Here is a 22,238-nt window from a genome sequence, read left to right as displayed (position 1 = left end):
ATCCTATTTATTTTCTTTGATATCATGATGATTCCTTGCTCAATTAAGACCTTCTATATTGCTAAGCCTTTCTCAATGGCGTCATTGAAAGTGGACAAATAAGCTTTCCTCAAGTCATAACCAATTTCTCTGTTGACATTCTGTGTAAACGTCTCTACCATTTATTTTTGTGGAATTTCACAAGAGTATCCGTTGGCTAAATTCCTCCATCTTTGTAAGAATGATGAAAATGACTCCCCATATTTTTGTTTGGTATTGCACAAAGTGGTAATTGATACATTTGTCTCTATTTTATATGAGAAATGTTGTATGGAAGCTTCTTCTAGATCCCCCCATGACTTATTTCCAAGTGGAAGTTGGGAGAGTCATTCCATAGCTTGATCACCTAAGCTTTGTGGAAATAATCTCATCAAGTATGTTTCTTCTGCTGCTACATCAATACAAGCTATGAAAAATTGTCTTATATATGCCTTAGGGTCTCCTTTTCCTTTGTATTTATGAAACTTTGGTGTTACAAAGTGTGTAGGAAATGGAGGCATTGGAAAGATTTTATCAAATGGATAGGGACATATATCTCTCATTGTGTAAGATGGTTTTGGTGTGTTGATATCCTCCATCTTCTTTTGTAAGTCCTTTATCTGTCGTTCCAAATTGTTTTTGGGTGGAGACCGACTTCTTAGACCATATCCCATACCTGAGCCACGGGGTGGAGGAGGATACTTCATATATGGTTGGTATTGATCATGAAAATATTCATATGGAGGAGCTCTATAATGATACTATGTATAGGAACCACCTGGTATAGAGTCATAATGAGGAATGGAATATCTGCTTTGTCCATGCATATCCTATTCTATAGGCATGTCATGAGTTTGTTCCTGTGTAGTGCCCTCAAATTTGACACGAGGTTTTCTTGTGTCCAAATTTTGAGCATGCCTCTGAATATCCAATTGCTTTTGAGGTTGGTCCTTAACATTGGTATGTGATTGAGTGTATTTATCCACATAAGATTTCCATAAAGGTCTGTGTAGACGGAGTTGTTCATGAGATGTTATTTCTTGAGTATCATAAGCTTGCCCATGTGTATTTGGGATCTCAAGTTTTTGAAATAAGGATGATGGTGACTCAGGAACAAAACATGGTCCTCTAGTGCCCCCACTATTAGGCCTCCTTTGATCCATGTTGAGTTGAGTTTCTTTCATAGGTCAATTTTCTACTATTTGGAACATGTCAAAATCATGAGGTATCTGAAAGGAAAGCACAGTGCAGAAAACGCTCTCCTAACACCAATTCTATGGGGAATCAACCAAGTATGTCTTTAAATTCTTTAGCAGAACATTAAGATATACACATACTAATGAAAAAACTAATCACATAGAAAACACAACAAAGAGTTAACACCAGATCTATGTGGGAAAATCCTTACGGGCAAAAAACTCACCACCAAAGAGAGATCGCTTTATTCACAGTTAACAGAAGGTTACAATAAAGTTACAAATCCTCTTCATAGGCATTTTCTCTTAGAATCTATGTTCGAATCACATTCATCACCTATGCAGAACACTCAAGCTTCCAATAGGACTCCACACCATACATCACACAGTAACCTCTCTCACCCCTTTTGGTAACATCTCTGGAAACATATATATCAGCCATTGATTAAAATGTATCGGTTAAGCATAACCGTTATGGAGTCCAACAGTCTGTCATTCAGTAACATCCATCCACCTGACCAACATTACATTTCGGTTTCCTCTGGCTACTCTGAATACATATGTTGAATGTAGTTCACACAATAGTTAGTTGCTCCAATTGCCAAGAAGTCTAACCATCAACCATCCTGTATTCACGACTCTTTCATTATCCCACATTCATCAGGAAGTCAGGTCAGTTCATATTCATATATACCGACAAGACCATGTTTAGTGTCCAAGTGTTTCACCTTTCGAAATTTGGTTTGAATGCACACTCGTAGTCCATCTCTACTCCATCGGCCATCGGAAAGACCACAAATGCATTTCTTCGATCTCTTGATGAACCAGTAGACAACTCCACTAATGCAGCTCCAAACAGGTCGGCTCCATCGGCTCATTAAAATAGCCTTCAATCAAGTAGACCCGATCTCCTGATGACACCATAGTGAATCAATCGGGTCATTGGCATAACCCAACAATGTCACTCCAATCACCGATATCAACCCAATCGATGAAGGCGACCTCATCGGGTCATCGGCAAGACAACAAAACAGCTATCTCGATCATCTTATCTTCCTTGATTTGCTCGATCTCTCTTTTCCCATGGTGTTCCTCCTTGGTTTGCCACCTGAGCATGACCTCATCTACCATTGGACCGATTCCCTTTCCTCTTTCTGTGCTCCACCATGTGGAACCCCCTAATTTTGTCTAGAGTCCCTACCCTGCCACCTTAGTATGACCTCACTAACCTCTAGGAATGAAGCTCTTCTTTGTCGCTAGGTCACGATGGAAAGTTTAACGAGCAATTTCCCCTCGTAACCTAGCAACCACCGTCAGATCTTCTATGATTGTCATCCAATCAGTTGTGATTTGCTCAGCCTTTAACTCGCCTTAGTCGCTCTTCTACTAGGTACCACCACTTGGTTGCCATGTCGCGAGGGATAACATTTCGGGAACCTCACAACCTCGGTACAACATCAACTACTGATAGTGCCAAAATTTTACTCCATCGTTGATCTTCCTCAGATCTCCCGTTAGATCTTCTTGATTTGCACGATCCTTATCTCACCTGGGCCTCTCACTTATGCTACGTGTCACTTTCTGATTGGCTCTAGAGTCCCTGCCCTACCACCTTAGCATGGCCTCACTAACCGCCTAGAATGAAGCTCTTCTTTGTCGCTGGATCGTGATGGATATTGTAACGAGCAGTTTCCCATCGTGACCTAGCGACTATCGTTAAATCAAAATTGATCTACACAATCATTAACTCGCTTCTTTTTGCATGTTCTTTGTTGCCAAGCCACTGGAAATAACTTTCGATCATCTTCCCATTGTGGTATAGCGATAGTGGTTGGATCATCTCAGACTTGCTCACCTATTAACCGATCATAGGAAGAAGATTCCATCAGCCCGTCGGCAAGAGTCACTCCGACAACTATTCCATCAGGATAGGTTAATCTGATCAGTTTGAACATAGGTCAAGTTAATTCGAGGCACATTTCCAACAGTATCTTAGCTCCACTTTGTGCCATCACTTGCAGGAAATATTGTCTATCTATTCTCATGATCTCTTCAACCAATCTATTAAAATGAGGATCCATGATAGAGTCTTCCACTTCTGCTGAATGTACAAAAATATTGTCCACATTGTCATTGTGTGCATCATTGTTGTTTGTATTATCCATGTTCTCAACATTCTGAATATTTCTATAGATGTCCATGTTAGGTAATGTGGTATGATCAGAATTGAAAAATATATCATTGTCATACTCATAGCTACTCATGTTTGCAGACTCTTGAGCCTCTTTAGGTTCCCTCCTAGATTTTTGGGAACAGGTTTCAACCATGAACTAGGTCTTGACCAAGATGTGTGAGACTAGATGAAAATGGAAATAGTAGGAAAGACCAAGAGTTGGATGAAATGTAAATGAATCTAAGGTATACTTGTAATGTCCAAACTATAAGACCAAGTATGTATGTAGTAAAGTATATGTGACTTCCAAAGAGATGATAGATCTCTTGATGAGGTAAGTCAACCTTGATTCCAAGTAAGACCAAATGAGACTCAAAGGTGATATACCTTGATAAGGGACCACTTAGCAAAATGTTGTTATATGTATTGTGTTGACAAAGCAGGATATGGGCAAGCAAGTGACCTTTTGAATCAAGTTTAGACAAATGTGAATGTAATGCAAGGTGTAAAGCAACAATGAACTTTGTGAGACCCAAAGATAGGTTGAATGATAGATGAAAACCCAAAGAAATAACCTAGGAAGCTCAAGAATTATGAAACTGATTGCTCTTGTTTGCTGGACTAAGTTTTTTCCAATACTGAACACAGACGTGCCTTTATACTTCATAGACCCGGTTACCCAGCACAGACATGATTAGACACCGCACAGATGCATTTCTAAGATTTTGTGAATGCAATTTGCTATGATAACATAGATGCATTTCTGTCCTACACAAACGTAGTTATAGGACACAGACATGTTTTTGTCAACCACAAACGTGTTTCCAGAATCCGAGTGTAATTTTTCAAATTTGTGAAGATTTTTGTGACCAAATCTAAATTTTTGGCTGTTTTTTTGTGACAAGAGGACACAATGTTGATGAGGGTGCAATGTTTGCAAGTTTTTAGACTCAAAATGACTCAAAGAAAGTGTGGTGTTTGATGTAAAAAAAAATTTCATACACTTGAAGACACAAAAGACACAATGTTTTGATGTTTGGTCTTAAATGTTTAAATTTTTAAAAGAAGACAAGCACAATTATTATGGTTGTCTAGGAAAATATTTTTTGATCCCACATGTGGCTTTCCCCGAGGCTAGGCTATTCAAAGTGGATACTTAGATGCTTGACCCTACTGGCTCCACCCTCGGCACTCACTTCTCCAGGGCAACCAAGCACCAGTCCACATGAAAAATCCCCGTGGTGAACTTTTTATCTCTACTAAGAACCATATGTGTGTGGGCCACTCCAGAGGTCCGACCTCCTGCCCCAACAAATAGAATGATTATAGCTTTCTAAAATAAAAAGGTGCTAGTAAGGGCAACCACTCATGTGGCCATACATGTAGCACTTTCATCTTTGTAAATACAGAAGGCTCCCAGTCGGTAGGGGTTACGCCTTACTATTGATCAAATAAATTTGGTCAAATGGGTTTATGGGGAGACATAGTGTTTGTATGAACTAATCATCACACATTACCCATGGCTTTCACCATGGATACAGTTATTTATAATGGTTCAGAAGAGGTGGCTTTTCCTCATACCACTTGGGTCGTTCCCTCCTCACTAGTAGTACTAATGACCACACGAGGAGGCAGGCCCTCTAAAGATAAACATAAAAGAGCCTATTGCCCAAGACACAAAAGATACTAGTTCAATTTTAGTGCACCAAATGAAGTGTTTGCTAAACTAAGAAGACAAAGCAAGCAATTTTAAAAGAAACTCTTTGCCAAAGTTCCTGCACCAAGATAATTAGTAGTTTTGAAATAATACCCCTCCTGCAAGCACCACAAGTTAGGTAAATTTTAGATCCAAAAGACTTTGTGAAAAAGGGGCCTTCGACAATGCAATTTTGCTTCAAGAACAAGCTGCACCAATTTGTTTGCTAGATCACAAGATATTAGCTCGAATAAACTAGATCTTAAATCAAAATGAGCAAATGAAACCCTAAAAATTGAAACAAAACTAAAACTACAAGAACAAAACACAGATGCAATTAGATCCAACATAGACGTTGTTCCGCAAGACAGATGTGACTCTAGATTCTATAAATGCCATTTTGAAACATAGACATGACTCCGCAACACAGACGTGGCTAAAAGGTTCACAAATGCAATTCGGGAACACAGACATGGCTCTACAATTGGAAAAATGTATAATACTGTCGACAACACAGACATGATTTTAGAGGTCATGGACGTGATAGAAAAAAACAAAAATGCAGTTCCAGAAGATGCAAATGTGAAAATGTCAAAATGTTGTTGGAAAATGTCAGATCTACAACTTCAAAAACACAAAATCCACAACCAAGATGTTAAATGCAAAAGGGACAAGAGTCCCACTGGGCATGCCAGAATATTTATGGTAAAAATAGAAACACCAATATTGAAAGACTAAATGAATTCAACCACAAAACCCTAGCCTAACAACAACAAAGATCCACCATAATATATGAAGACTACCTAAGACAATGCAAATCAACAAAATCACAAAGATTATACCATCACATGTCTAATAGGGTTTGAAACTCCATTCTTCCTATCTCCATTGATCTTTCTTGATATATTTGCTCTTAGATTTTATGTGTGCACAAGAGCTCAACAAAGAATGAAAATGTGGTTGCAAGTAGGCTTGATCGCATATGAAAGTTTGAATGCTAGAATGCTTGGGAGGATTCATAATGAAAGAAGTATCTCCTTATATAGAATACACTATAGGAAATGGAGGGATAAGATTGAGAGGTGTAAAAGATAGATGGTCAGCTAGGATTAGAGGGTAGGTAAAAGAAATAAGAAAATAATAAGAGGGTAGGTAGTGTAAGAATTAAGAGATGAATAACAAGTGTCATAAGTAGAAAAGGCTAATGAATTAATTAAATAAATAAAGATTTATTTAATTAATGAAGGAAATGTGATCAATTAAATAAATAAAAGTATTTATTTAATTTAAGAAAAGGACTATTAAAATAAATAAATGTATTTATCGAAATGAGAAATAAGGCTAGAAGAGGATAATTGAATTAATTAAATAAATAAATATTCATTTAATTAATAAAATAATTAGGCTTAAAATAATTAAATAAATAAAAAATATTTATTTAATTAGATAGGACAATTATAGGTGTCTACAGGAGGAATAAAACAAAAAGGGGCACACTTAGGGAACAGGGCCCAATTTTATGATGTGGGGAGTGATGAAATATGACTTTAGATTTAATTAAATTAATTAATCAAATTCTTAAAGGGAAATTACAATGCAAGATTCAAACACACTAAGGTGGGTGTTAAACTAAGCATAGAATTGTACCAGCCTAGCAAGGGTGTACAATTTAAGATCCTACATTTAGCCCCCACTTTAGCGGTCATAGGACACTACATCGATATGCAAGCTAAAGTAAACAAAATTAAACATTCATGAAAAATTATATATCCACAAGTTGTTGGATGAATCCCCTAGCGGTATCTGCAGTACACAGATAGGAACCGCACCCTACAAAACCACATGTTCGCTAAAATCACAAAATCACCTAGATTCTTACTAAAGAAGGTGATGAAAATTCAAGGGTAGCTATATGCCCCCCTATTTCAGCTTGCTAATTTAGTAAGTTGAAACAGGGTATCATGTTTACCACATCGAATTGTGAAAGAAGATTGATGAAAAATGCTCACAAGAAGATTTGATACAAGATCAAAAAATAATGGAGAATAATTTGGTAAGAAAGAGGACTAAACCTCAATTCCAACACAACAAAGAGTGTGAGGATTTGAGAGCTCTCTAATACAATATGAAATATTTAAATAGAAACAATTGGAAGAGATATAATCCAAAAATGCAACTCCATAAAGGAAATTGGAAAAGAATAGAGTATTGAAATGACATCAAAGATATTATTATAGAAACACTCTTCTAAAGAAGGGAAGAGATCCTCATCAGGGACATGCATGTTCACAAAATAAAAGGGTTTATTATAAAAGATAATACTTAATGAAGAAAAGAAATTGATGAATGATCAAAGACTTCCAACACTAAGGAGGAGGTCCCAATTAAGGATACGTACTTAAGATCCCTATTAGGGATTCTTGTTCCAATATGAGAGAAGGAATTCAAATAGGAATACACCTCTACAATCAATAAGAAATCCTTATAGAAGACACTATTTCACAAAGGGGAAATTTTAATCTTAAGAAGGAAAGATGTTTGAAATCACTCTTGCCCCCCATATATATAGGGATAAGAGATGAGATATTGCTTCCAAAAGTATGATTGCACATGAAATTGTACAATCATAAATGACAATGAGCCCCCAGTAAGTGAGCTACCAATGTAACATAATGATGAGCAACATAATAGCCATTAATGTTATTTAAAGACATGATAGATTGAAAGAGGTATTTGAATATGACATGTTAAATGCTCTACTATAAGTGAGATTAAAAACATGTATAAGATGATGAATGTTAAAAATTCTTTAGAAAGTAAAAATTTTATAGTAGAAGAATAGGCCACTAAGTCATACTTTTCTTGTACACATGAAATCTTATGAGAGGGATAAGTACAATTAATTAGAGCCTTATTCCTAAAAGAAGGGATTTTAGAATGAGTAGAAGATAAAGTCTCATAAGTGGGATTAGAAATACCTTGAGTAGATTCATAAAGAGATTTGTTCATCACCAAGATTTCCATATGAGGGGGATGAGTGTCGAAAGAAGTAGAAGGTGATTTAATTCAGGTGAGATCATCATCACTACTAAATATACCATTCACATTGAGAGATGGTCATTTAGATGCTTCTGTGGGCTTAGAATGATTATATCCAAGTCCAAATGAAGCTTCATGCGTGTTATGTTCTAAAGGAACTTTAATTCCTTGTTCATTTGTGCCACAACCATTGCCATTATAGCCACTCTTAGCTAAAATGTAAAAACTAGGACCATAAAGGGATGCCAAATCAGAAAGAGATGGTTGAGCCTCATAGGTCTCAGTGCTATATGAATTAGAGGAAGGGTTTGAAGAATTATTTGAATTAGAAGCAACCACAAAGTGGTTACTTCATTGTTTAGACAAAGTGGATTTGTCTTTAAGTTCCTCCTTATATTTCTCATTCTTAGTCTTAGATTCTTTCTAAGATACTCTATACTCCTATAAAAGTAGGGTTAAAGTCTAGAGATCCTCAATCATCATCTAAGAGCACTCCTTCGGAAGAAAAGATATCTTTAGGAGGAGATTCTGATTGAGTAGAATAATTAGGAGTACTAGAAGGAACAAGATAATTAAAGGAAATATATGTATTTGAAGATGTAGGAGGATTGGGAGAAGAATGGGAAGTAGTTGAACATGAAGATCTAGCTTTTAATGGAGCTTGAATATTGGTATCAGCTAACAACGTGCATGTCTTATTGTTGTAAATGAATGTGACTTGCCTATGTAAAGTTGAGGGGACAACTTGGATGCTATGAATCTGGTCTCCCTAATAGAAGGTTATATTACCAAGCATGAAATGAATAAGTGTAGATAAAGTAATAGGAACACCCTTAATAGGACAAGTTATGATACCTAAAGATTGCTTATCAACATTAACACAGACTTGAATAGAAATAGAAGCGGGTTTGATGAGAGAACGATCCACATTAATCTTATCTAATAGGTCCACACTGCAAAAATTAAGGCCAGACCCATTATCCAAAAGGGTTCATCTTATAGAACTATTATTGATAATAACCATAATCATGATAGGATCATATTGATGTTGTATTTGATGAGAAGGTAACTCATCTTGTATGAATACAATTTGAACGTTGGGTTTATTTGTAGGATCAATCAAAGAAGCCATGTTATTAGCTGTCACTATGGGTGGGACATCTAAGTTTTTCAAAGCATCTTGTAACATACCATGATAAGTAGGTGTAGTTTGAACCAAATACCAAATAGAAATCTTGGCAGGAGTAGCTTTAAGTTGTTCAATGAGATCATACTCCTTACTAAGAGTCTGTGATATACGAGGTACTTGTAGAAGAGTAGGTTGAGAGGGAGGATGTGAAGTTGGGATAACTAAAAGAGGATTAGGTTTCCTATTGTTTCTTGTGTTGTAGGTATGAGAAACCACATGAGAACTCTCTTTAGTGATTTTATTAGTATACTCATAAGGGATCTTAGTAGGACAACCTCCTTGCATAGTAATAACAGTTTTCTTAGGCATACAAAAAGAATCATTAGCATAACCACTTTGAACCATTAGGATAGGCTTACGTTGAGAACTTTGAGAAGAACAAGCACCTTGAACTGTGGAGAAGAGTTTATTAGGTGTTTCATTCACATGTATAAAATTGATTGAAGATGGTTTAGGAATATCAAAGGTGTCCTCATGAATTCTAGAAGAATAATGGACAAGATTGTTGGAAGAATTGTTGATAGTCACTTCTTGCACTAAAATATTATCATGGATAAGATCAATTTTAGGAGGTAGACTAGGAGTAGGCCTTGATGTTTTAGAAGGAAGAGTATTATTAGGAAAGATCATATAATCCTTTATCATCAAAGGATCTACATGGGTAATAGACTCTCTAGGAGAAGGATCAAAATTACTCCCTAAAGTATCACCTTTGAGAGGAAGATCTTTGAAAGAGATGATAACAATATCTTCTTGAACTAGGGTATCCTTATGAGTAAAACCTAGTTGGGGAGAAGGAGATGCCTTACCTTTAGAGGAAAAATGATTGAGATTCATGGAAGGTGAGATGCTATCAAGAGAGTTATAAATCATGATTTCATCCTCTTTGGCTAGGGTTGCCTCATGGGGTAGAGAATAATCAACACCTTCTTCTAATGGTTTATCCCAAATAGTGAGGTCATTGAAAAAAGTATTAGAAATATCTTTTACAAAGATGTCCTTATTGTTATTTCCAATTTTGGGAGAAGGGATAACATTGTTCATTAATTCTTCATCCTTACGAGGGAGAGAATAACTACATGTGTTTGAATCATCCTCTTACCTCAAAATGTGTTCAATAGGATGTTTATGGGAGAGATAATTAAGGATAGTGATTATGATTTCATCTTCTTTTTCCAAGGCATCTTTATGGGTAAGACAAGCTTCGAGGCAAGGAGACACATTTCTCATTAATGCATCATCTCTAGTGGGAATTTTTTTGAAGTCAAAAGAGGAGATGCCATCACTAGGAAAAGTAGGGACAATACCATCTTCTTGCACAAAATTATCATCATGTGGGGATTATTCTTTATGAGGGAGATGAACATCTTTTTTCCAAAGATTCATTCTTAGGAAGGAGATCTTTGAAAGAAGTGCTCATAACCTTTTGTTGCACTAGCATGCCCCCATTGGTAAGATCAAATTTAGGAGAAGATAAGTCAATGTCCATTGATACCTTTTAACATAGAGAGGCATCATGTAAAGAAGGTAAAGTAACGTTAATAAAGGTATTTATGATATCATCCTCTTCCTCTAAGATAGCTAGATGGAAAGGGCACATTTTAGGGGTTGGTAAAAACTCTTATAGGCACTAAAATGTTGTCATGGATAGGAGGAGGTTCATTAAGAGGGGAGGAAATTAAATAAAGGGAAGCTAACCCATTATCACATCTATGAAATAAATGCATCATGACAACAAGTTTCCTCTTTCAAATGTTAACATATGTAAAATAGAAGAAAGTGTTGAAATTGAACCAATGCAAGAAATCTAAATGTTGATTTTGAAAGTGAAATTTATGAGCGAAATGTGTTCCTAAATTAGATTTGAAATTAGTGATACAAATTAAGATATCCACTAGTTCAATTTTGAATTGAAAAATTAGGATTTTAACAAAATTGACCTCTAATTTTTTTAAATTTGCAAGGAATTGAAACTTGTAAATTTGAATTTGAAATAGAAAAAACCCTCAGATCAGAAAACATAAATCAGAATTAAATACAATTGGATTCATGTTGGGTTCACCAAAATGTGGAGGGAAAAAAGTGAGATCGGGTGACTAGGACCTAATCCCACTTTTGCCAACACATTGGGAATACGAAATAACCTAGGGAGATAGCTCACTTTGGCTACTTCATGTGAGAAAGAGAGAACCAAGGATTATCTCTTAGGGTTTCTATTTCTCCTGTTGTAAATGAAAGAAAGATGTGCAAAATAGGATGTGACTGATCAACTAGACTAGGAGATAAACAATGAAGCGTACATAACTGAAATTGTAGAAAATTGAAGATCTAAAACTAAGATACTGAAACAAGACAAGGGGGAGGAATTTGAATGTGTACTTGGTGTTTAAGAATGAGACAAACTGACCTAGACCTGGGAGTGCCACGCTTTGTTCTTGTTTTGTCTGACAGGAGGCTGCAACTGAGAGACTATGAACTAAAGGTCCTGAGACACCACCCTGCTGAAAATTACCTGAAAGTGGAGGGACCAAGGCACCACACCCCTCTCCTGGGTAGGACCAAGGCACCACGCCCCTATTCTTGATGGTTTTGGGCAAATTTTAGGCTTTCAACCGTCCCTGTGTCTTCTGCTGATCCTCAAAGTCTCTCGGGTACATGTACTTATACCTGCAACTGAAAAGAGAGGGTTTGGGTGACTACGTAGCGTTTTGACTTAGTCAAAACCCTATTTTGGTGATTTCTACTACGATAAATAGTCAATAATGTACTAAAAATGTGTGTGCTAGAATCTTGTGTCTATGCAAGATCGTAAATGAGAAAAATAAGAAACTAGAGCTACCTTATGCTTTGGAGAGCAAACCTTAAATTGTTGTAAATGTAAATGTAAATGTAAATGAGAATGCCCTAAATCAAATGTACTAAATGATCTAAAGCATGCATGTAAATGTGAAAATAAGTGTAAAGAAGCTCATACAAAGACATGAAAATAACCTGGAACCATACCAATCCCCAAGGGAGAGATACAAACCACTTGATCTCCTATTATTCTTCAATATCTTCAAAGATCCTAATTGATGATGAATACTTAATAAGTATTTGATGAATGCTTGATAAATTTTTTTGAAGAATCCACATGAGGTTCTCTTTCACTACATAGAAGGCTCCTTGTGAGCGTTAGCTCTTTTCGACAAAAACTCCTTTTTCTTAGATTCGATTAGCCTTGAAATGAAGAAAGAGAGCTCTTATCCATGAAACCCTAGATCTTAATTTTATCTTTATGCTGACCTAGGATTTGAATTTCTTGCCAATTTCTTGGGGTTAAGCATTATAATATCATAGAATTATGCTCCCAAATTTTGAGAAAATTGTCAGGGATCGGGTGTAACTTGCACCTGGTCCAACCAACTTTTCACCAAATTTTTCAGGGCCATTAGATATGATGATATTAGAGTGAATCCCAAAGTTACAATTGATTTTGAGATGTTTTGATATGCGAAATCGAGCCTTAAAGGTCGAAATAAGACATAATTAGGGTTTATGATTTAATGATTTATTGGAAGAATAAAATAAAAAGGGGCACACTTAGGGTATAGGGCCCAATTTTATGATGTGGGGAGTGATGAAATATGACTTTAGATTTAATTAAATTAATTAATCAAATTCTTAAAGGTAAATTACAATGCAAGATGCAAACACACTAAGGCAGGTGTTAAACTAAGTGTAGAATTCTACCAGCCTAGCAAGGGTGTACAATTTATGATACTATAGAAAGGTAGATCATAATGCTAAGAGATGAGCTGACTACTGCTAATGAATACAAAGAAAATCTCAAAGCCAATTCAGCCTAGTTGAATGAGATGCTGAAAAGTCAGAGACATGGAAAAGACATGCGAGGTTCTTGGAATTGAGAAAGGAGAATCATTTGATTTTGGTCAGAGAAATCATCAACAGAAGAACAAGAAACCTCTGGTAAGACAACCTAATGCATATAAATTCAATGGTAAATGTTTTGTTTGGGGTAAATTTGGTCATATGGCAAATCAATGTAAAAGTAGGATGAATAACGGGATGGTGAGTAATATGAACAATGGTCCTACCTTTATCGGTCAGTGTTTCAAATGCAACAATTTTGGACATAATTCAAATATGTGTAGAATGATGATCAATTTCCATAATAAGAGATGCTATTCTTGTGGGATGTTTGGACATATATCTAACTAATGTAGGATGAGAAAAAATTAAATAAACTTTAGGCCCATGCAAAGAAATGTTGTTTGCCATGCATGCAACAAACTAGGTCATATTGTGAAATATCGTAGAAGTAGGAATACACCGATGAACTAAAACAATCAAGATGAGAAAGGAAAAGCAAAGGTAGATGAAATCAGAGATCAACATAAAAGGATGTGGGTGAAAAAAGAAGATTCAATTATGTTTGTGCAAGGATAATTCACCAAGTAGTGAAGTGAACCATTGACATAAGAGAAAGTTGTTTATTTATAAAGTACTAGATATTTTAATTTGATTATTTTATTCAAACTAAATAATATAAGTTCTATTTTTTTCTAAAGTTAACCATTTACTTAAAAAATAATTTATAATCTTAAAATAATATATAATGCAATTTTTTTTTAAATGTTATATAAAATGTTCATATTGATAAAATAGTGTATTCATGGTCAGATACAATTATTAAAGATGGTATTATTTAAGAGTATGAGTGGGAAAATTAAATAGATGTCTTGATAATGATCTCTTTCATGATGGTTTATATATTTATTAAAGATATGTACACTAGTTAATATCCAACAATCAAAATCCCAATCGCTACTAATAAGTAAAATGCGAACGCTTTAAACTATAAAATAACTAATATAAATACAACATTTAATAAAATAAGAATATTGTATAACATATTTAATAAATATGATATATAGTAATAAACATATATATTAAATGTAATTTAAGAAATTTATTTGATCAATTGTAAACAATTTAAATTATAAATCATTAAATTTATTCTATATTATTATTTAAAAAAATCTAAAATATAATTATTTTATCAATAAAATAGTTAAAATAGTTTTTAATATAAGTAAAATATAATTTAATGAAAAATCTATGAATTTTACTATAATTAAAGAAATGACAACATAGGAAAGAACATTTACAAAAATAATGGGTAGAAGAGGAATTAAATAAGGGAGGAAGTAAAGAGGTTGTTAATTGGTGAAGAAGAGGAGATAATAATAAGCAATAGAATCAAAGAAGTCATCAAATGTGTATAGTTTTCCAAATTATCTTTTGAGATATAGATGAGAGTGATTCCTAGATTAAGGGAGAAAAAAACTCAAATAAAATTATAGATAAATCAATTACTAATGATGTCTTATCAACTAGCACATTCCCTGAGCTAAAGAGAAGTAAAGAGAAGTTATGAGGAGATGAACCTCATGGACCATCAAGAGAAGTTTGTAAATAGCTCAAATAATTAGTGAATTCTTAATTAGATTAGAAGAAACAATTTTGTAATAGAAATTACAAAGTAAGTTCTTAGATGTTCAATTACAGAGAGTTAATCGTAGAGAAAGAATTTTCGTCAAATACACAAAGAAGCCATGATAAAAAATAGATTAGAAAAAAAAAAAGGATCCCAAATCACACAAAATAAATAGAAAACACTCCCATTTTGGCATAAGCAGGAGAGAATTTCTAAGCATTTCTCCACAATTTCCTTTTGGCCATGATATCCTGTAATCATGGCATTCCACTAGACCAAATTTCTGAGGCACATTGTCAAACAGTTCGCGTGTCTCATTTATGCTTTCATGTTTTGCATACATGTCTACTAGAGTGGTTGCAACTACATTTGACAAAATCCCTGTATCTTCTACACTTTTATGGATATCCATACCCTGTTCCAAAGGTTGTAAAGTTTAAATGTACACCCGCAATTGCATTTGGTTGAAAGTTTCTGAAGCCTTTTCAACAAATCCATTTTGTGAATATCCTGCAACCAGCGCATTGCATGCGAACACATTTCTTTGGGGTATACTGTCAAACAGTTTGTGTGCCTTGTCCATGCTTCCACATTTTGCATAGATCTGTACCACTGCAGTTGCAACTGCTACATCTGACCAAACATCTATATTTTTAAATACTATGATGGGTGTGCGTAGCCTGTTCGAATGCTGCCAAAGGTTGAGAAGGCTGGATTTATACCTGCAAATTGCATTTCAGTGAGTTTGAGACACCAATTGTCATATTTCCATTGAATTCAGCTATTTCGATATCGTGCATCTATTCTTTAAACATAGACTACGACGATGCCGGTAAAGGTTGTAAAGTTTAAATGTACACCTGCAATTGCATTTGGTTGTAACCAGCGCATTCCATGCGAATACATTTCTTTGGGGTATACTGTCAAACAGTTTGTGTGCCTTGTCCATGCTTCCACATTTTGCATACATGTGTACCACTACAGTTGCAACTGCTACATCTGACAAAAACATCTATATTTTTAAATACTATGATTGGTGTGCGTAGCCTGTTCGAATGCTGGCAAATGTTGAGAAGGCTGGATTTTCTTGCAAGTTTCTAAAGCCTTTTCAACAAATCCTCTTTGTAGATATCCTGCAAGCAGGGCATTCTATGAGAACACGTTTCTTTGAAGCATTCTATCAAACAGTTCACATCGTTTGTCAAGGCTTCCACATTTTGCATACATGTCTATTGGAGCATGAGTCTCCTCTGCTCGAATATACCCAAGACAGTTATCATTGATCTTGGAGTGCAAGATATTGAAGATCAAAAGTGGCCTCCGAAGCTAATTTGACAAAATGCACTTTTCAAATATTTTCAAATCCTAACTGCTTCCGACTTTGAAAAAATATCAAATCAGACCTTGGGGTTGTACAACTAAGCAGATGTGTTCATGAATCTCACAATAATATGACTACCAACTAGGACTCCATGAAAATAAACAAGTTGCAAAATAGTAATGGTCAAGGATGGGTTTTGAGACAAATTTGAAACAGTGAAGCCATCAAAATTCACTAAATCTCGAGAACTTTAGGCTTTGGAAAAATATCAAATCAAGTCATGGACTCATGGCATTGAATGTGCGCACTCATGAATATGAAGAGAATGAGACAACCAAGGGTCACCTCATGAATACAAACAAGCTGTGAGATATTTATGGTCAAAGTGGACAAGTCATGTTGATATGGCAAGTCATGTTGATATGGCAATGTGTTGACAACAAAATCTTCTAAGAAGCCATGAACTAAGTGTATCAAAAAACTTAGATCTAATTCTAGGAGTGTTTAATGAAGAGAGTGGGCTTACTTATGACATGTGAGTATGTCCACCAAGAAATTTGACATGACGTTCAATCAATTTTAAACTATGACCTTCCAAAGTAAGTTATTCAAGTAGATTTGAAAGGGGTAATTTTCTAAGCGTTGCAGCCAAAATGCTTATAGTATTCACTTCAAAATTTCAAAATTTGAAGGTGCCAACACATTTTGAGCTTGTAGACCAAGAAGCAATAGATAACTTCTTGAATTACCATCCCCTTGTCTAGATTCTCCTTTTGAGGAGGGGCTTGAGATTCAATATTCATTCTTTCAGTAGAGTGGTTAGGGTTAACCTACATAGTCAGTTTTAACATGGGGATGGTCATCGCAAAACTAGAGGTACCTTTGATATTGGTCTAAAAGATATTAGATGGATCCACAAACAAAGTTAGGTTAGGAATGCGCCTAGGAGGATTTATGGAGGGCCCACTAGCCAGGGACATGGCCAAGTGGAAATTATAGAGCTTTGGAATAAAACCCGTTTGTAGGGGAAGCACTTCCTTAGCCTTAGTTGTACCTACAAATTGGCAAATGGAAGAAAATTTCCAGTAGGGAAAGTTCATTTTAATACCATGTCTGAAATGATTTAACATAGTAAACAACTCTGAGTGGAATCTCTTAAACATGTCATCTAGGCTAATGTATTTCATAAGATCCAATGGAACGTTCTTCCATTCATCTGGGAGGTCCTCCCTATTGAAGCCATTATGTAAACAAGGAACCCTCTCTCTTGCGCTCAAGAATCTATTGAATCCATCTTTGCAATTTCCTTTAGCTTTCTTAGGGAAAGTCACATCTTTAGTTTTGAGCCTAGTAGTAGTAGCAATAAAATCCATCTATATAGTAAAAATCACACTCCCTTTGCTAATTTTACCGTCCTCTTAGGACGAATGAAACTATTAAAAAGGAGAAGATTTAAAGCCTTTCATGCCCTCCACATAGCATGCCAGATTGCCCCTCTCCATCATAAACCAAAGAATATAATTTTGCTTGAAATTATCATAGATATCTAGCTTAGTCTGGACGAGATCACCTCCCATGGTAAATCAGTTCATAGGAAAACTAGTGAAAGTGACCGAGAAAGGGTAATATAGAGCTAAATTATGAAAAAGACAACAAATAGTAGTATTGAAAAAAATAAGTCCTTTATCCAAATATAAAAACCCATCTCCCCGTCATAAAATGATTATAGGAAATGATAGAAAGGACTAAAATTAAAAAGGCAATCCTTGGACCTTTACACATCATTAGATTTTATGTCCTCCTTAATTGCGACACAAACATCTCTTGCTAGCTCATGCAAGGTAGTCCACATTTTATGAGAGTTGGTGAAACAACCCAAATTGGGCAACCTATTACTAGTCTTCTTCCCCTCTCTTAGGGTGTGAGTATGCCTTACGTGGCCAAAAGTATGCAAGATATGTCAACATTTATTGAAGAGATCTTTTGTATTCCAACATGTCATAACTTCTCCATGAAGCATCATAATTACATTTTTTGAATCATCCTCAATGATAATTATTTGCATCCCTGTCTTTAGCAATACCTATCCCATAAAAGGTCATCGCCACTTTTGCTAAATTTGAGGTTTGCCTACAAAGGTTAACTACATAAGGTAGAATTATATTACCTTTATTTTCCTTGATGATGCGACCCCCTTCTGCTCAACCCAAGTTACTCTTAGATGAACTGTTGAAATTTAATTTTAGCCAATCAATGTCAGGGAGGACTATTTGAACTCCAATGTTAAAATAAATAATAAACTATTATTTTAATTGCTCCCATTTAAGAAAAGTGAAATTAACGTTTAAATATATTCCAATCAAAATGAAGAGTTTTTGGCCATATCCTTAAATAATGTCTAGAGGCTACAAATTGTTTTGAAAAATATTTATACTTATCAAGTATTTTTGTTATTTAACTGGAATCTAAGAAAGAAACCATTTTCTATAATTTTTATTTTATTGGTGATCATTGCATAAGTAACTAATATAAATTTTACCATGAGAAAAATCTTACTTGATGACCATGAAACTAAATTTGGAGGGCTCATTTTGAATTATCAATGCCTGTTTTACTATTAAAATTAAAAAAACAAATCATTTTTGACAATGTTCTTTGTAACCACCCTTAGATGTCAACATATTAAATCTAGGCTTGATGGTTTCTCAATTGACATAAAACAAAATGTGGAACATTATTTTAAAATATAAAAATATTTTGTAGTGCCAAAAAAATGATAAATATTAAAATAAACTAGCAATTTGAAAAGATTTTGAGGATTATAGTAGTCTCTATATTGCAATAGTTCCTATTTTTAGTACTCTTATCTTTATATGTAATATTATATTTAGCTCATGGTATCTTGTGTTTGTTTCTAATACAATTTTCTATGTACTTGTTCTTTTTTGTGGTCTATAACTTTTGGTAGAAATCATAAAGCTATATTGATTATTATAAATTTGATCAGTAATGTAAGTCAAAATGTCATAAAATTTATTTTGTTGTCTATAAAAGTTGTTTAGCTCATGTCCACACTAAAAATGAAAAAGAGAAGCTGAATCTCAATAGAAATTTAGAACATAGTTTGTCTTTTTAATTATAAGTGATTCTTCATCTAATTTCAAGAAATATTTTACCTTACACATTATTATATTTCATATTGTCTAAAAAAATATTAATTCACTATTTTTTTTCCCATATTAATCAATAGAGAACACAAAATAATAAACAATAGAGAAGATGAGAAAAAAAACCCATACAAGATTAGAAATGAGAGGTTAAGAACGATACAAATGAGTGGTGGTCTCACCATATCCAAACTAATAACGAAAGCAAACAAAGCCTGCCACTTGGATTAAATATTCAATCCTTTTTTTTCTCTAAACCAATCTTTCATATAAAGATACAGTTACAACAATTGGATGGTTATATTTCTATATTAATAACTAAGCTTTCACATCAAGAACAATTACAATTGTACAGTGTTACCTAACCTTTCACATAAAGATACAGTCACAATAATAGAATATATAGAATATTAATAGCTAACATTCCACATAAAGAACAATTACAATGATAAGATGATTATATATCTATATTCGCAGCCTTTCCACATAAAGGTGCAATTACAACAATATTAGGATGGTTTTTATGTCTATATCAATAGTGAACCTTCCAGCAATTACAATGGTGCTGTTTACATAAAGAATATTAATAGCTAACCTTCTACATAAAGAACAATTACAATGATACCATGATTATTTATCTATATAAGCAGCCTTTCCGCATAAAGGTGCAATTACAAAGGTAGTAGGATGGTTTATATGTCTATATTAGTAGCTTGTTTCCCAAGTGTATCCAAAGTTATAGTGGCTCATCGGTGGTGAGCCTCCAGGAGGGAAGAGCAGAGAGAGGCCTCTTCCTTGGTAGGGTCGATCCGAACTCTCCATCCCTATCTAAATCACCGTCTGCACTCCAATCAAAGCAGTGTATGAGCTGAGCCAGAACCAAGTAAACATTAGCAAGGCCCATGGGAATCCCAGGGCATCCTCTCCTTCCTGCTCCGAAAGTCAGCAGGAGCAGAGAGAGGCCTCTTCCTTGGTAGGGTCAATCCGAACTCTCCATCCCTATCTAAATCACCGTCTGCACTCCAATCAAAGCAGTGTATGAGCTGAGCCAGAACCAAGTAAACATTAGCAAGGCCCATGGGAATCCCAGGGCATCCTCTCCTTCCTGCTCCGAAAGTCAGCCATTCAAAGTGATGGCCTTTCGCGTCTATACTTGAACCAATAAATCTCTCGGGCTTGAATTCCAAAGCATCTTCCCAAACACTTTCATCCCTTCCGATTGCCCAAATGTTCACATACAGCCTTGTTTTTGGTGGAATGTAATATCCTCCCACAGTGCAGCCCTCAGTGGATTCGTGTGGCACGAGCAAGGGGCCTGGTGGATGTAATCGAAATGTTTCATTCACCACACATCGCAAGTACTCTAAATTTACAATATCACTTCCGATCTCTCCCAACCTGTAAGTCAATCTCTTGCTGCGCCTTTGCCATCACTTGAGGGTTTCTCAGCAGCTCAGTCATTGCCCATTCTACAGTTGCCGCAGATGTCTCTACTCCACCGCTTAACATGTCCTGTGAAAGCATTGAACTCGTTGGTTAGTGAAATCTTAGGAGAAATTCGTAATTTCACAATTTCAGGAGACAAAAGAGTAAATTGCAACATTTAAGTAAACTAAACCGACCCAGATGATTGCTTTCATTTGAACGCGAGAGACTTCTATCGCAGAATTCTCGCTCTCAACCATGTCCAGCAGCACGTCCACAATGTCCAGAGACTCTGACTTTTTCGCCCTTCTCCGTTCAACGTGCTCATCGATGAGCTTGTCAGCAAACTCATCGTATATTTTATGAGCAGCCTGCATACGGCGGCAGAAGCCTCCCAAATCGAGAAAGGCAAGAGAGGGAATGTAGTCTCCGAGAACAAATACTCCTCCGAGATGCATAATCTCATCCATCATATTTAAAAACCACTCTCCACCGCCCAGTTCATGGTCGGAGAAAGTTCTGCCTGCAAACATTCTGAAGATAATGTTGAGTGTGAGGGAGGAGATGGGCTTCCGCAGTTCGATGCAGCGCATGCCCTTGTTGCTCTTCTCCCACACAGATCGCACCATGGCAGACACCTCTTCCTCCCTCACCGACCTGAATGACTCCGTGCTCTTGGTCGCCAGTAATTCAATTGTGCAGAGCTTTCTGATCTGCCGCCAGTACTCTCCGTAGGGGGCAAACACCATGTTTCTGCGCTGGTAGGCCATGTAATGGGCCGCCGCTGAGGGTGGCCTGTTTGCGAAGATCAGATCGTGGGTTTTAAGGAATTCTTTGGCCATGGCAGGGGAAGAGGCCACAATCGTGGGTACCGAGCCCAGGCGGAGAGACATGATGGGCCAGTACTTTTTTGCAAGGTCAGCTAGGGACTTGTGAGGAAGGCTTCCCAAAAGATGGAGATTGCCTATCAGTGGCCATGGCCGTGGCCCTGGTGGCAATCCCAACTTCCCCTTGTTGCTCTGGCTCTTCCTCTTTGTGACAAATCTGTATATTATCCAGAGGAGGATGAGCTGAAAACCTAACTCTACAGCAGGGGAATTGAGCCATGCCATATTTGGTTAGCCCGGTTTGCAAGTCTTTCGTATGACCTTATCAGTATTTAACATAAGGTGCCGGGCAAAAACCAAGGAACATTCCTGTAGTAAATGCTGCTTGACAAGATTGGCTTTCCCACCGTAGCCTTCCATTACTCTGACCCACTGACTCAATGACGTTTCATAAGAGTACCTTTCTAATTTGACACCGTTTTTTTAAAAATTTATTTGTAAGATGTCATTTCTAATGAGACACATGTTTTTTATTATTTATGAGGGGAGAGGACTAGTACTACTAGTTGAGGTGTTTGAATTGTTTTTTTTTAATTTATTTGTAAGATGCCATTTTTAATGAGACACATGTTTTTTATTATTTATGAGGGGAGAGGATTAGCAGTTGAGGTGTTTGAATTGTTGTGA

The 22,238-nt window shown here is 35.8% G+C and overlaps 1 pseudogene; it reads right to left on the bottom strand.

Annotated features, from left to right (window-relative positions):
* Positions 1-19,843: 19,843 nt before the first annotated feature.
* On the bottom strand, positions 19,844-21,836 carry LOC131032515 (cytochrome P450 71AU50-like; annotated as a pseudogene).
* Between the last annotated feature and the right edge of the window lie 402 nt (positions 21,837-22,238).

Source organism: Cryptomeria japonica, chromosome 9, assembly GCF_030272615.1.
Source record: "Cryptomeria japonica chromosome 9, Sugi_1.0, whole genome shotgun sequence".
Taxonomy (NCBI): domain Eukaryota; kingdom Viridiplantae; phylum Streptophyta; class Pinopsida; order Cupressales; family Cupressaceae; genus Cryptomeria; species Cryptomeria japonica.
The sequence above is the reverse complement of the archived record's forward strand: the minus strand, read 5'-3'. Positions and strand labels throughout refer to the sequence as shown.